This window comes from Denticeps clupeoides, chromosome 3 (genome assembly GCF_900700375.1).
Source record: "Denticeps clupeoides chromosome 3, fDenClu1.1, whole genome shotgun sequence".
NCBI classification, from domain to species: Eukaryota; Metazoa; Chordata; class Actinopteri; order Clupeiformes; family Denticipitidae; genus Denticeps; species Denticeps clupeoides.
The window spans coordinates 2,962,760-2,978,209 of NC_041709.1; positions in this window are offsets into that span (position 1 = coordinate 2,962,760).

The window sequence follows — 15,450 nt, forward strand, 5'->3', positions numbered from 1 at the left end:
CTTGACTGCACGATGAAAGCATACGTTTCCTTGCTGGTAACCATGGTTAACAGTTCCTTTTTGTGGCAGAGCAATTAATCTGTTCACTCTTCATATGCAAATAAAAAAGCAGTTTTTGTATCATTCTCAAAACTTATGGCCATGACTGTAATTGTCAACTAAACATAAAGCTATATTTGTACAGTCAATGTGGGGCTAGTTTATTGATCTTCTCACAGTTTCAGTCTCATAGAGAAGTGTTTCTTTCCCTATCCTACGGGCTCCCCTGTCAGCCTGTCTGTTGCATAGAGCCGACTGGAGGATCCAGACAGAATAAAGCTTATTCACTTTCCACCCCAGCAGTGCACAAAGGAAAAGTTAGTATTGCGAGATGCCTATTTTTTCAGCCAGACTGATGCTTTTTAAGTTGAAAGTTGCATCAAATGCATTTCTTTGTGTCTTTTTCATTATGAGGGTCTGTGCACGAAGCACAAACTGGCTGATCTGAATGAATTAAGTGTGAGTGAGTTTGCCGAAACTGTTTCATTGGTCATCTGTGACCTGTATGGTAATTTCATTAGCCTGCTATGACAAGGTTAAAAGTGTTGGTGGCAGGAAGCTAGCCTATAAAAATCCATAAATTAGCTGCATCGTTGTAAGAGCTTCAGTTCTCAAAGTGTGTGAAATGTGCTGGAATTTACGAAATTTTTATATAAATATACACTGTACAGGCCAAAAGTTTGGACACCTTCTCGTTCAATGTTTTCTTTATTTTCATGACCATTTACGTTGGTAGATTCTCACTGAAGGCATCAAAACACAGGAGTGTGATGGAGTGCTGTGTGTGTGTGTGTGTGTATGTATATAAAGTGAAAGTAAAGTGCTTGTCATTGTGACATACAGCACAGCACACGGTGACAGAACAAAATGTGTCCTCTGCTTTTAACCCATGTGGCACTTCAGTGGCACCTTGGCAGTTCGGGATTCAAACTTTCTGATTACGGGTCCGTTTCTTGACCCACTGGGCCACCACTGCCCCACAATATGAAAGTGTGCACAAACAGATGCCTTTTTCGGTGAACTGTGCAGTGCTTCTGTTTATATAATATCATGTGTGACTCAGGGTGGTAGTAGCCTGGTGGGTAACACACTCGCCTATGAACCAGAAGACCCAGGTTCAAATCCCACTTACTACCATTGTGTCCCTGAGCAAGACGCTTAACCCTGAGTGTCTCCAGGGGGGACTGTCCCTGTAACTACTGACTGTAAGTCGCTCTGGTAAATGCTGTAAATGTAAATGTGCAATGTGTGTAGTGAGAGGTCTGTTGTAGAAATTGTGTGTGTTGTTTTAGAGCATTTTGGAGCTCTGGTGAAAGAAACTGTCTCAAAGTCGGCTGGTCACATGACCATGGATATGGAGTGAATGTTCGGGCAGTTATAATTTCTAGTTGTTCTACGAATCCCACCCCTACAGGCAATTTATGCAAGAATACGAGACCCTGCCATTTTCAGCACAGTAAAAAGTGAACACAAAAAAACTTCAGGACATGGGTGCCTTTGGGTGGTAACATTTCTCAGACGCAGTCAGGCAGTGATGTGCACTTAAAAGGTTAAATTAGAAGTTGATGTATAAGATTTACTTTGAAGCTCTACCCTTCAAAAAGAAATGTTGCCATCGATGCCAGCAGGGCATCTTCAGGCACCCTGCCACAGTTTTGAACCCAAAAGATCACACTTTTGTTGTGCAATGTTTTATTGATCAGGTGCACGACAGAGAAAACAGGATGCGCCCTTCCTCATGCGGTCCAGAAGCTCCAGAAGTAAAGTCCCGACAGAGGCGTCTCCAATAACAGCAACCCCCATACCTTTACAAATCCAAACAATTAAGCTACTGTCCTCTCCAGTCAGAAAAAAACATGATTTGCAGAAGCAAGTGATTGTGTGACTCGATGCTTTTGTGCTGCTGAAATGAGGGAAACGCATAGTTCATGCAGCTGATGTGACCGTGACCCTGTTTTTTTTATAACAAAAGGTTATTTTTCTCTTTACATATTTACTGCCTTTTCTATGCTTTTCTTCGATTTTAAGAACATTTTATAAATAATGTATTTGACCTTAAGGCAAGCACACTTTGCTCATATGCTGACAATAAAGGCACATAATGACAATTGTCAAATATTATTTAGCACTGGTAGTGAATGTGATGAATGGGATGTCAGCTCTGAATTTGTGACATAAAAGAGCAAATAAATCTCTGTGCACTGTATTAATACAGAACCCATCATCAGATCTTCCATGGGATCATTCGTAAGTGTATCAAAGTGGTTGTAGACAGATTCCGACAGTTTCGCTTGTTTGGAACTGGAAACAGAATTAATTTCCTTATATGGGGACTTGCGTTTTTAATATTTTACTCAGGAGTTGTGCTAAAAGATTTTACATAGGCAAAGTGACCAGAAATCAACAAGAAGCACATTCCCTTAATGTCATTATTGCAATTCAATTTAAATCAGAATCACAAACGTGTTTATTGGCCAAGTAATATAATCTAAATCTTATCTATAGAAATATGATTCTATAGGTGCACACAGTGAAAATGTTCTACTCTACGTTTAACCCATCCCCTGAAACCATGAAACCATGGAGCAGGGTGTGGGGACGGTACCTTGCTCAAGGCACCTTGAGCATCTCAGTGGCACCTTGAGGGTTCGGGATGTGAACCTGCAACCCTATGAGTCTGCTTCCTTACCACCACTGCCCCACAGCTGCCCCACAGTCCAATGATGATGGTGTTGTACAATGGTGTAGAGAGCTGAACTAAAGAACTCAAACAGGATCCTGGCATAAGTTCCTGGACAGTCGAGGTGTTGCAGGACATAATGCTGCCCCATATTCCCTGCATTAAAAGACCGTACCGCAAAGAGCAGAGCTTTTTGAACCCATGAAACCATGGACCACTGGTGTTTGCCAGAAGAAACTCTGAAAGTAGCAATGACAATGAATAAATATCTTCACTATTACAGCATTCTGTGCACACACCTTCCCCGCACAATTCCTCCTCCCCACTGCACACAGCACGAGTTCGCTCGGCACACGTGCTTATTTGTGCATTCAAAACAGCTGTGCTGTCTTGTTTGCTGACTGCACCGGCTGCCTAGTGTCCTGGATGCTGTACAGGACCTGCAATATTAATCAGCAAACCATTTGGAGGGTTTAGTTCCTCTGTAGGGGAGGTAAACACTTTCTTTTTCAGGCTGGGACGACTCTTTGTGACCGTTGTGACATCAAGGTTTTTTGCATCCTAAACATAAGCAGTGTCTGCATAACGTCATATAGTGCCTTTCACAAACCCAAGGTCGCTTTAAGTACAGGAGAGAGAGAAAAAAGGTTTGTTGATAAGAAAAGTTTTCAGTTGAGATCTGAAGGTGAAGAAGAAGGTCAAATCACAAAGAGCTGTGGGGCCATAACACTGAAGGCCCAAGGCAGGTCCTAGTGTGGAGAGGCTGGTGACGGTAAGGAGACCACTGGGCTTTGAATATAATCCATTATGGACATTTTGAAACCATGAACCAGAGTCTGACCATCATTTAATGTTGCAGAGATGATAGAATAAAAGAATGGGACCTTTTTTTTCCTTTTTTCGAGGTTGTGTGCATACTGTCAGGATCCGGTCCGAAAGGGGGGTTACTCAGGCCCGGATCAGGTTCAGGATCCGTACCAGAGTTTCATTGTTGTCCTGTGTAATGTTCCCTGATCGTCTTCACCTGTGTTAATTGTATAAAGCTGCCCTGTTCGTTTCTGTCCGCTGTCAGGTCTTTGAAGTTATGTTCTATGTTCACCAGTGTCTTCGTCTCGGATGTCTCCCCTGTCCTGTGATTCACCAATTAAACCCCTGTTCCGTGAAGTCAGGCGAAAGCGTCCTTCATTCTTCGTTCCTCGTCACTCCTCGTCCTCCTCTACGTTCACCCGCCGCGTCATTCCCGCATGGACGTGACAGAAAGACCTGACCCACATTTGGACGCCACCTGACGCAGCCCCGCTGAGATTGGAGGAGCCGCGACTCGCCGTGAGGACGCCGCCAGCTTCCTTGTCCCTGGCCTTCCATGGCTTCATGTTCAGCAGGGTCCCGACCCCTGCCTCTCAGTCCCGTGTCTGGCGGCGTTGAAGGTGAGGAGCGGCCATTCAGCGGGGCGCGCCGGAGACTGACAGGGAGCGGCGGACGCATGCGGACGGCGGACGAGGTGCCGGTACCAAACTGGCCCAAAGCCGTCTGCGCTGGACATCCGCCGCTCGTCCATCTGGAATACCGGACCATTCGTTCATTCAGTAATTTATCATTCTGCTCTGTTCATCTCATCTTTTCCGGTTTTCGAATCGATTCCATTCGATTCCTCCTGTCCACTCGGACCATTTAAGACTGTGTTTGGACTATCCTTCCTCCTTCATGGACTGCTTCGTCTGGCCCGCCAGGCGTCGTGCCATAGGAGGGGGGATTCTGTCAGGATCCGGTCCGAAAGGGGGGTTACTCAGGCCCGGATCAGGTTCAGGATCCGTACCAGAGTTTCATTGTTGTCCTGTGTAATGTTCCCTAATCGTTTTCACCTGTGTTAATTGTATAAAGCTGCCCTGTTCGTTTCTGTCCGCTGTCAGGTCTTTGAAGTTATGTTCTATGTTCACCAGTGTCTTCGTCTCGGATGTCTCCCCTGTCCTGTGATTCACCAATTAAACCCCTGTTCCGTGAAGTCAGGCGAAAGCGTCCTTCATTCTTCGTTCCTCGTCACTCCTCGTCCTCCTCTACGTTCACCCGCCGCGTCATTCCCGCATGGACGTGACACATACACAGTTAACCTAATGAGTTTCTCGAGGTGTTGTGTCCTTGATTTTTCCTTTGTGTGTGTTTAGCCTCTGATCTTATGATTGCATTTGGCTTGTGCAGATCATATATATATATAATATTTTTTTCTTAAAACATTTTAATAAACTTACCCATTTGCCCATAAATCCTATTATGTAACTCTGCATCTTAAAGGCAGGAAGCCATCACGGGAAGTTCTCTGGCAAAGGCAGACTATGTGATATCACAAGAAGATTCTGGTACACACCTCCGCAGGAAGGCGTCTCGTCAGCTTAAACGCTGGCTGAGAGGACGGAGCTAAAATGCACGTTTAATTTTTTTCTGGCCTCAGCAGAATCCTTGCACTTATTTATGAAATGAGAAGGAACAGCATAATCGCTCCTATCTACGTTCATGGCGAGGCATCACTAGATGTTGTGCCTCTCAAGCTTAATAATGTGGTCGTGTCCCTCTCCACGTGAAAAAGTGTGATGCATGTTTTTAACCCCCCTCCCCCAGGGATACGGTAAAAAGCTAAAATATGGGTTGGATTGTGGGTTATGCTCTGCAGATGGGTATCAATCTATTTAATTATTAAGTGTTTAGCCTCAGCATGCTGAAGGGCAGTTACTCACCTGCTCTTTTTGTAGCACTGCACTGCTAGGGTGATTCACAGCGGCTAACTGCACATATCCATATGCATATGCTTCAGATTATGTAAATGGGGCTACATTTGACAGCAATTCAGTCAGAAAACAATTATAGTTGTGCGGCGTGATGCATAGAAACGCGTGTAACTGGAGTCAAGCTTAAAAGGCTGATGTGTTTTCTCTCCATCTCACTCTCCACCTCAGTTTTGCTGTATCTGTGCAGGCCTATTTGTTATTTGACACAATCAAATGAAACACACAAAAACACACATAAAAAATATGTCTATTTGACCTTAACCACCATGACATATTTTAACCAAACAATCTTTAAATAAAGTCAGAGATCGATCAGCAAAATGTTTTTTCACTTATCATCCCATTTATGTCAATTTTGTGCCAGTGTTGTAGTCTTACGTGCATTGTACTGGTGATTGTATGTGGAGCCCACGGCATGCAATCATAATAAATATTAACATGAGGGGCAGTGGCGACCTAGCGGTTAAGGAAGCGTTGTGGCACCATGCGCTGTGCTGCCGTGATTCACAATGACAATCACTTCACCTACATAAGAAAACACACAGATACAAAAATGGTCGCATTAATGACTAAATTGCACAAATGCACAAGTAGAAAAGCCTAAAGATGTGATTTATTTGGTAGATTTTATGGTGACAGTTGCTTTGTTGGGCTACTGTAGAAGTCTGCCATTTGATAGATGCCCCTGTCACCCATACCAAAGTTGTCAATAATGGCTTACACAGGTCCCCAAATCTTAAAATATTTAACATGGAACTAATGTGAATAATATGGACAATCAATGACTCTACAATACACAGATTGCATATGCTGACAAGAATAAAGAACCTCTTCCTGACCTGGATCAGGTGAATCTTACTGAACAGGTCAGGGGTCATCCACATGGACGTTGCACAAAGCAACACTGGCAAATTTAAAATAAAGCACCTAACATTTGTGACCATGAAAGCATTTGAGTGCATCGTTCTGTCATACTTGAAACCCGGCGCCTCCACACTGATGGATCCATGTCCATTTGCCAACTTAGTAAAGCATTCTGTTAAGGATGCAGCCAGTATAACACTTCATCATGCTCAAACACCTACACACACACACACACAACATAGATCTGCCTTTTACTGCATCGGCCCACTCAAACACTTCTCCTTACTCCCTGACACAGTCCCAGCCCGATGTTCGTTGATTCAGAGCTTTCTGTGGAACAGGCCACAGAGGGTGAAGGTTAATAACCTGACCTCATAACCTCTTACGCCCAGGGCTGTGTTCTCTCCCCAAGGTCTCGTCTCACTTAACACCTCCTATGTATCTATGGCCAAAGCCTGTGAAAATAGTACAATGTGTAGACAACAAAGCCATCGATTTTCTTCACGCTGATTATACCACGCTGTGAACAAGGCTGCCAATTCTACTCAAAGGCTGTTACTTCTGCTTAGGAATAAGGGGTAACGGACAGTGGGTACGAGTAATCAAGCAATTAAAGTATCTTGCCCATTTGCTCAGATGGTGACTTCTTTTTATAGCAGGACAGTGTACAGAACAATTCAACTCTGTGACCAAAAAAAAAGCCTATACAAGCCAAGAAGAAATGGACCACTTTGACAGTCATAACCAAAAAAATGCCAGATCTTCATTTTTTACACAAGGTGACCTTCTTCCTTGTCAATATCCCAACGTCTCTGTTACAAAAGCACAGCAGATCTAATTGGATCCAGCAAAACCTGCTGCTGCTGTTTCAAGGGCGTGTGGTACACTGGAGCTCCCTCAGAATTTGACAAAAACCAGTCCAGGCAAAGAACACATGTCCTCGGTTTGTAATCCATTACCAATGCATTTGTTTGAGCAGGTTTGCCACGCCAGTTGACACCGGAGAAGACAGAGAGCGGGATGGAGCAGCGGGGTCGTGCAGACGGAACTCACGTCTCTGCACATCAGCACTCAGGTCTCCAGAGAGGAATGCATCTGGTGCAGAATGAAATTACTCCACGTGCAACAACCACATGAACCACACTGGACTCCTGTGGGAACAAATTGAGGTCAATGACATTTTAAGCTTTATGAAATGTTTACTTTAAAAAATTCAGTTCTGGCTACTTTCAGAATCAGGATCTGATGTTTGCCCCGACACCACATTTTTAACGCGGGAAAAACAACAGACATCATTTCCAAAGATGAAAATGTTGTTGGACGTATTTCAGATCTTGTAGGCCCTCCGAGAGCATTTCCAAGACTGCAGAGCAGGGGGTGTTGGGCTTGGTATCTGGAGAGTTGAAGCCGTGTTCAGTGACGAGCCACATTAAAATCAGATGAGCTGAATATGTGAAAGACTAGTGGCTCATAATTATGACATCCAATTCAAATATACACAAAAAGAGCAAATGCTGACAATTTGTTAAATAGATTTGCTAGCACTTCCACAACAGTATGAACAGGCTTCAAACATTCTGTTCACATTCTGTTTAACATGGAATTTGGATATGACAATCAACGGAATAATAGAAAGCTACAAAACGTACTTACATGCACATTTTTCTTTTATTTAGAAAAACTATGCTGTAGACAAGGTTATTTGGTTAATTTTTGGTCTAAAGTTGGTATAAAAGGAGACTAAAAACACAGACAGCAAAATTGCCAGTGTTAATTTAGCACTGCACAGAAATGAGCCCACTCCAAATCAGAGTTAAATTTAACCCTTTCAGTTGTAAAGTTTGTAAAACTGACCCTAATTGGCGTTAAATGACAGCGACTCCGCCCCTTCCCATGTAACAAGCCCATATGGGTGGTACACAGGTACACTCATCAGCCCCATCTTAATATAATCCCAAGGCCAAGCACATCATTACTAAGCACAACCATAACTGTTTTTATATATATATATATATATATATATATATAAAAAAGTTCACCACAAAGTTCCATGCCACACCAGTGGCAGATCGCCATTAACCCATCCCCGCTGCCATAATGTGGCTTCCGCCTGTGTCTCAGTGGGCTGGGGCTGGTGGAATGATTAAGATGACAGGAATGTTCCAGTGTTGCCCCCTCAGCAGTAGTGTGGGTACATTTGGAGTTGTTGGATGCCCTCGCTGGCGCTGTGCTGCAGACGGTGCGCGGAAATAATGAGCCGCTGTCCCTCAGACGGAGCGCATGTGTGCGCCGGGCATCTAAATGTGACCTCAATTAATCTCCTCCCCTACTGCGGAACCTCTATAATCCAACTTTGTCTCGGAGCAAGCGGCTGCCTGTGACCAGACGGCCGGGAGTGATACATATCACATTAGAATCAGCAAAGAATTGCCGCGGCTCTGCCACGGCCTCCACTGCACGACATGAGATCATGTTTTCACCGTTATTTACGACTCCAACGGCCTGAATAAATAAAGGCGCGTGTGACAGCGCGTCCGTGATGAGACGAGTACAGGAGAGGAACACATTTGCCGACTTCATTTGACAGCTAGACGCGCTTCATGAGCTGCTGATCAAGGCCCAGACAAGCGTTTAAGTAGTAATGAGAATTTCAGAAGCATTAGTGCAGATTTTTTTTTCGACACGAGCGCAAAATAAATGCTTGCGTAATGCCTCCCGAACGCTTGTGAATGGCACCGCGCGAAGCGGCGTCTTGGAAAGCGTCGGGTCCAAACACCTGAACCGATAGCATTACACCCAATAAATCTCGCGGGGAAGAATGGCCTTACTCAGGAGAAGTGGTTTAGACTAAATATGATTCATGGTAATCTCCCAGAGGATCCCTCCATTCATTCTGGAGAAAATGTGCTTACTCCGTGACTCCTGAAACCGGGCCAAGTCTCAACTGGCACGAGCATCAGCAAATGGTCTTTTTTTAATGCCGCAAATGTGCCTAATTAATGAGCGAATGTAAACTTTGCTTGGGCGGCAGGGAAAGTGGAATGGAGGAAATTTGTTGGACTATTCTAATTACTCACGGAATTTGGTGTCCCAGTGGGGAAAGCTAATCAGAATACATGTTCAACTTAAACTAATCATCACAAGACCTGGTTGTCAAAGGCTGTGGGTTTTTCCCTTTTAATTAGCCCCCTGTCGCAAAAGGGGAGGAGGTCCAGGCGCAGGTTAGTTCCACCAATTTTATTAATGGAACCAAATCCAAAAGACTCAAAACACGCAGGGTCGGTACTTTGGGGCGAAGGTTCGTTGGACATGGGGAGAGAGAAAGTCAGACAGATAATCTCGGGGAACACAGAACTGACATGAAAGACGAAACGGTGCAATTCCAGTTCATGGTGAGGAAAACAGGTGCGGTGAATAAGGATTGGGCGTGTCCAGCACTCAGTGTAACGGGAGTGAAAATCAGGGTTAGGTGAGGGGATTGCCATTGTGAAACACTGCAGCACAGCATGCGGTGACACCACGAAACGTGTCCTCTGCTTTTAACCCATCACCTTGGTGAGCAGTGGGCAGCCATGGCAGCCTCAGTGGCACCTTGGCGAATTGGGATTCGAACCGGCAACCTTACGGGTCCGTTTCCTTACCCGCTAGGCACACCACTGTCCCAAGGGATCGTTGTTGCACCTTCACAAAACTTACACGATAAGGATGAAAAGGTTCTCCATGTGCAAAAAAGAAATTTTTTTACCCATAATAATATTTCCAAACCCAACTTTACTCTGCCTCTACATTTCCTGGAATTTCCCTGAATTTAAAGATTTCTCTGAGAAATGTTGTATTCTGATAAATGTGTTTCAGGTTCTTGTGTTCAGGTTTTTAAACCAGTTTTGGCTGATTTCAAAATGTAGATAACTCGACCTCGGCGAGGTGTGTCAAAACAGCCGCGTTAGTCACCATCATTTGGAGGCAACCATTAAAATCACCAGAGTGATTCAGCCCTGCCAGAGAAGAACCGTGCGCACATTAACAGATCCGGCGCTCATGGAAAGCCCGAGCGAGACACTTCCTCCCAGCACCCCCACGACAACAGTGTCATCGGCAACCGTCTTGTCTCCCTTCCTGCTGTCAGCCCAAAGAGCCACCCACCAGAGCCCCTGGCAGCCCGGAACTCTTTTTAAAGCGGGGATTCAGTGTGATGGAGGCCTTGGCACAGGTCACCCAGAAGACATGAGATAAATGGGAGCAGCACAAGAGGCAGAGCTGATGCATGTTGAAACAAGAGACAGAACAGAGGCAAAAAAAAAAAGAAAAGAACTGAAATTTTAATGCCAGGTGACATCGTGCCTTGCTCCATATTAATTTTGTAACACACATGTGCACATTCCACCTTGTGCAGTTGCTGCATCGACGTGCTCGTCTGTCACTTTACTGCTGCCGCTTGTGCCGGCAAGATCCGACGTTTCTCCGGTGACGCGAGTAAACACGTGCACCGTGACTAACTGTCTCTGTGGTCATGTTGGGACCATTTTTTGGAGTGTTAGCTTAGCACCGACATACATTTAATATCTGGTGTAACTATGACGAAATCAGAAGCTCTGTTGCACTTTAAGCTCATCGATGGTAAACATGACAGGGTGCCATGCATCTGTCCACTGTGAAGAACCCTCATGAACTAATGTTCCCGCGGCTGAGTGCCTCTCTGTGCATGCACCGTGGACTGCAAGCGCAAACCGGAGTCTGAAAAACAGCCGCTCACCTGAAAGCCCGAAGCTTGAATTAGTCCTGAAATCGCTTTGAAATTGGCAGGCATGCGATTTGGGATGCGGATATGATGATATCATTTTATGAAGAGGTGCTCTTATACAAGGTTTGGTGCCCTCAAGTACAATATTGCTATAAACCCATAGCTAAAATAAAATGGAAAATACCTGGTTTGGATCATTTCCTCTTGGAAATCCCAAAATAACATGATATGTGCTAGGCAACTTGGCACCTGCAACGCAAAAGCCACTGCATCCTCCATGGTGAGTCACTTGAGGGTTACTCATCCTGCCATTTCGGGGGCTGCAGAGGAGAGTAACATTCCGCCTGTCCATAGACCTGCTTCGATCCATTGGTTAAAAGGCAAATTGGATGCAACATTACTGTGTTTAAGGTCCTCCTGACAAACGCTAACTTTGTTATACCTAATTATTATTGTCCTAATTACAGTGACAAATATCTCTCATTTTCAGAGACTCCACTGTGGTGCTCCCAAATGGTCAGCTCATGAACCAATAATGGACATCAGAATGTGACTCCTTATGTGACTCCTTGTATCTTAATAAAGCCATTGCATAATAATGGTCTTGTATGAGTCTGCTAAATATCTACCTAAATCAAATTATGGGGCCTGAAAGCAGCTTTTATGGTCACTTTTAAAAGGCAGATAGAAAAGATTTGGGTTCATATGAAGATTAAGTGTAAGTAGCTTTTGCTGTTGTGGAGGACAACCGCTTTGGCCTTTTTTTCCAGCAAGTTCTAGACATCTAGAAGGACAGTGTTTTAATGAGAAGCACTAGACCAGCAAGGAGAAAAGTATGACCTGACTCAGTTATTTGCTGGGATTTTTGAAGAATAACCTTAAGCACCATGTTTGGAACAAACCTTGGTAAACAGTTGGATTTTTCAGATCTTGCTGCAAGGACAAACCTGCCTGAAAATAAAAAAAACACATTTGGAAGAACACAAACCGGAATGTACTACACTTTCCATCCTGAAGAATCATACAGTTCAATAATAGGATATTCATGAATTCGTGACAATGCCTGCAAGCATTCAAGCAAGAAAGTTTGGAAATATACATGCATCAAAACTGATACCACTGTAGAGATACCTGCAGCACAAAGTGACAGATATTGCAATGGAAGAAAAATCTAACTGACCATAAAGATTATGGTGTTTATGAATCATTACAGCCATTAACATTGCATGGTTTGCTCTTATTTTGTTAATTAGGTTAATAGCTGAAGTATTGCCTCCAGTTCAGATTTTGGATATTGGAACTACCTTATCAACACATGTGCCTCATATTCACAGAAAAATATATGTGCATGTCAGCATTGAACATTAACAATATGGAGAGGTCAGCTGCAAAAAAAAAAAAAGCTTTTTCCCTACATATATTATCACAGACATTATATTCCTTATTGATCTTGCATTGTCCAATGATGCTTCATTTCACTACAGATGAAATATGTTCCATAAACAAGGCTAATTAAAAAGGCTATTAAAAACAATGTGATCCCCATGACTTTGACAGGTTTTGTCAATAAATGATGTACTTATATTGTACTTATAAATTATGTACTCATATTGTATTTATAAATGATGTACTTGTATGTTTTTCCAAGACATGTAATTATCATCTTGTGTTTGAGCTGTAAATATTTGAGTTCCACTTCTGCTTGACCCTCTGGCACAGTTTAATTAACAGAACATATGTTGAAACCATGAAAGAAAATTAAATTCCTTTACGTCTAATGTGAGCAGAAAGAAGCCAGAAGAAGCTCGGGAGTATTGAGGCATGGTTCCCAAAGAAATGGCAGCAAAATACAATCATATCAAACCCGTGTGGTGCAACAAATCCCCGTAGACTAGGTGTAAATTATGACAGTATCCTCAAAAAAAATACGGTGTCACTAATGAGACCAGGGTAGGCCTTCATATCATTTGGTGTTCCCTCTGAGATCTCATCCTGGATCTGCAGCCTCTAATCTTCCTGCTGGTAGCTCCCATTCGCAGTAAAATAGAGGTGGGCTGCAGGTTCTGCATACGACGGCAACAATGGCTGCGAATAATTGGTTGGCATGGATAAGATAAGCTGTGGAGTTTAATCACACTTGGCAGCCCCGGCAGAAGGCTTTTAGGTGCATGGAGGGGAGAGCTGTGCAGACAGGCAGTAGAGAACCACCTTCCTACAGGGCAGAAAGGAGGAACAGAAAATGCAGTCCATCAAATGGAGTCTCCCAGAAAACAGTGACATATTGATTTTAGCCGTGTTGCTTTGGGGGGTTCATCTGGCACAAGGGAGAGGAAGAGCGACAGACAGGAAAAGAGAAAATGTCTTTCCTACGAAACAAAGTTCCACTTTAGTGATCTGCTTAGATAGAAATCAGTTAGCCAGTTATGATGCAACATATCTGTTATGTGGTGGAACATGTGTAGAAATTGTGTACACAGATTATTGTGGGCACCATTGTGGTGCAGTAGGCAGTGATGATGCCCTGGAGATTCAGAGTTCAGTCCCAGTGTGGATTCCAGATGTGAGGAGTTCATGTGAAGACATGCCAGTTTTAAAAAAGATCTTCCAACGAACCCACTTAGCAGATGGAGCAGATCACGTGCCGTTGCACCTCTTATTCCAAACCTGATTAAGCCCATCACAAAACAATAGAAAAATTAGCACCATGAAAAAAAACTCTAAAAAAGTTACTATGTAAATGAATGCACTTAACTAAATAAATGCATTTATCTGGTATATTTTCTGCTGTGCCTATTAGATCAAATGCCATATGAACCTGGGGAAATGCCTGTGATTTCAAGGTAGGTTTGTACAAGAGAAGGTAAATATGATCTTGTTAAAAACAGCATGACCCTTAAATTGGTAAATCTGGTTAAAATACAGGCTATTTAGTTTGATGTATGTTTTCACACTGGTCTAGCTTAACCAGCTAAAACCGGGGAGGAAACCAGAGAACCAGGAGGAAAATCCTCACTAGCACGGAGAGAGCGCGCAAACTCCTCACACACAATACTGGGGTTTGGATTCATGACCTTGGAGGTGCTAGGTGGTGATGCTAACCACCACGAATAAACTCCAAAATTTGATGTACAGAGTGGGCCATTTATATGGATACACCTTAATAAAATGGGAATGGTTGGTGACATTGAACACATTTTATAAGTGGTCAGAAACTTGTAAATAACTCATGAAAGAATAAAGTTACATTAAAACCAAGCACACCATTGTTTTTCTTGTGAAATTACCAATACATTTGATTTGTCACATGACCCTCTTCCTATTGAAAAAAACAAAAGTTGGATCCAGTGACCGACTTCAAAATGGCCACTATGGTCACCACCCATTTTGAAAAGTTTGCCCCCTCACATATACTAATGTGCCACAAACAGGACGTTAATATCACCAACCATTCGCATTTTATTAAGGTGTATCCATATAAATGGCCCACCCTGTAGTCGTGACACTAGCGCATCATGCCAAGTGTTCACCATGTGTAGAGCTGAGTTTTATTTATTCCGCTGCATCCACTCAGTCTGATCCCAGTTGGGTCAATTTAAAAACCAAAGGGCTCTTTTGAGGGCTTCACAAGATTGAGACCCAAAGCTCTTTTCAGACTTTGTAAATGAAAGGCTCGGTTATGTTTCCATCTTCCCCGCCAGCCTCGATAGATGTGCTGCTATCAGCTGCAGCCGTCCATTATCTTCAATATTCTTCAGTGCAACGTTTTAATGATAAAAAAAAAACCAACGAACAAACAGAGGCTGCGTCGCTTGAGCGGGGGAACCTGAGAGACGGCGGCGGGGAGAGGGGCGACGGTTGGCAGTCGTGCGGCGTGATGAAAGCCGAGAGGCCCTACTCAAGTCAATTACAGGTTGGGGGCCGAGTGATGTGGCCTGCGGTGGCGTCTGTAATGCTGACGAGACGAGACCGGATGGCACGTGCGCCCGTGCGTCCCCAGAGCTGCCGCGACAGCGCCGGGTCAGGCTCGGAACAGCGGGGCTGTCGCACTGCGCACACGTCTTAATCACGGCGAAGAACTGCAGTCAGGATGCCTCTCTGCTCTTTTCCAAAGTTCCTCTTTAGAGATCTGCTTAGATAGAAATCAGTTCGGCTTTAGTCAGTCAGCCAGTTATGGTGCAACATGTGTAGAACTGTGGGCACCATTGTGGTGCAGTAGGCAGGGATGATGCCCTGGAGATTCTGAATTCCGTCCCAGTGTGGATTCCAGCTGTGAGGAGTTCATGTGAAGACATGCCAGTAATTTTCATCACACGTTCCAAAAAAGATCTTGCAACGGACCCACTTAG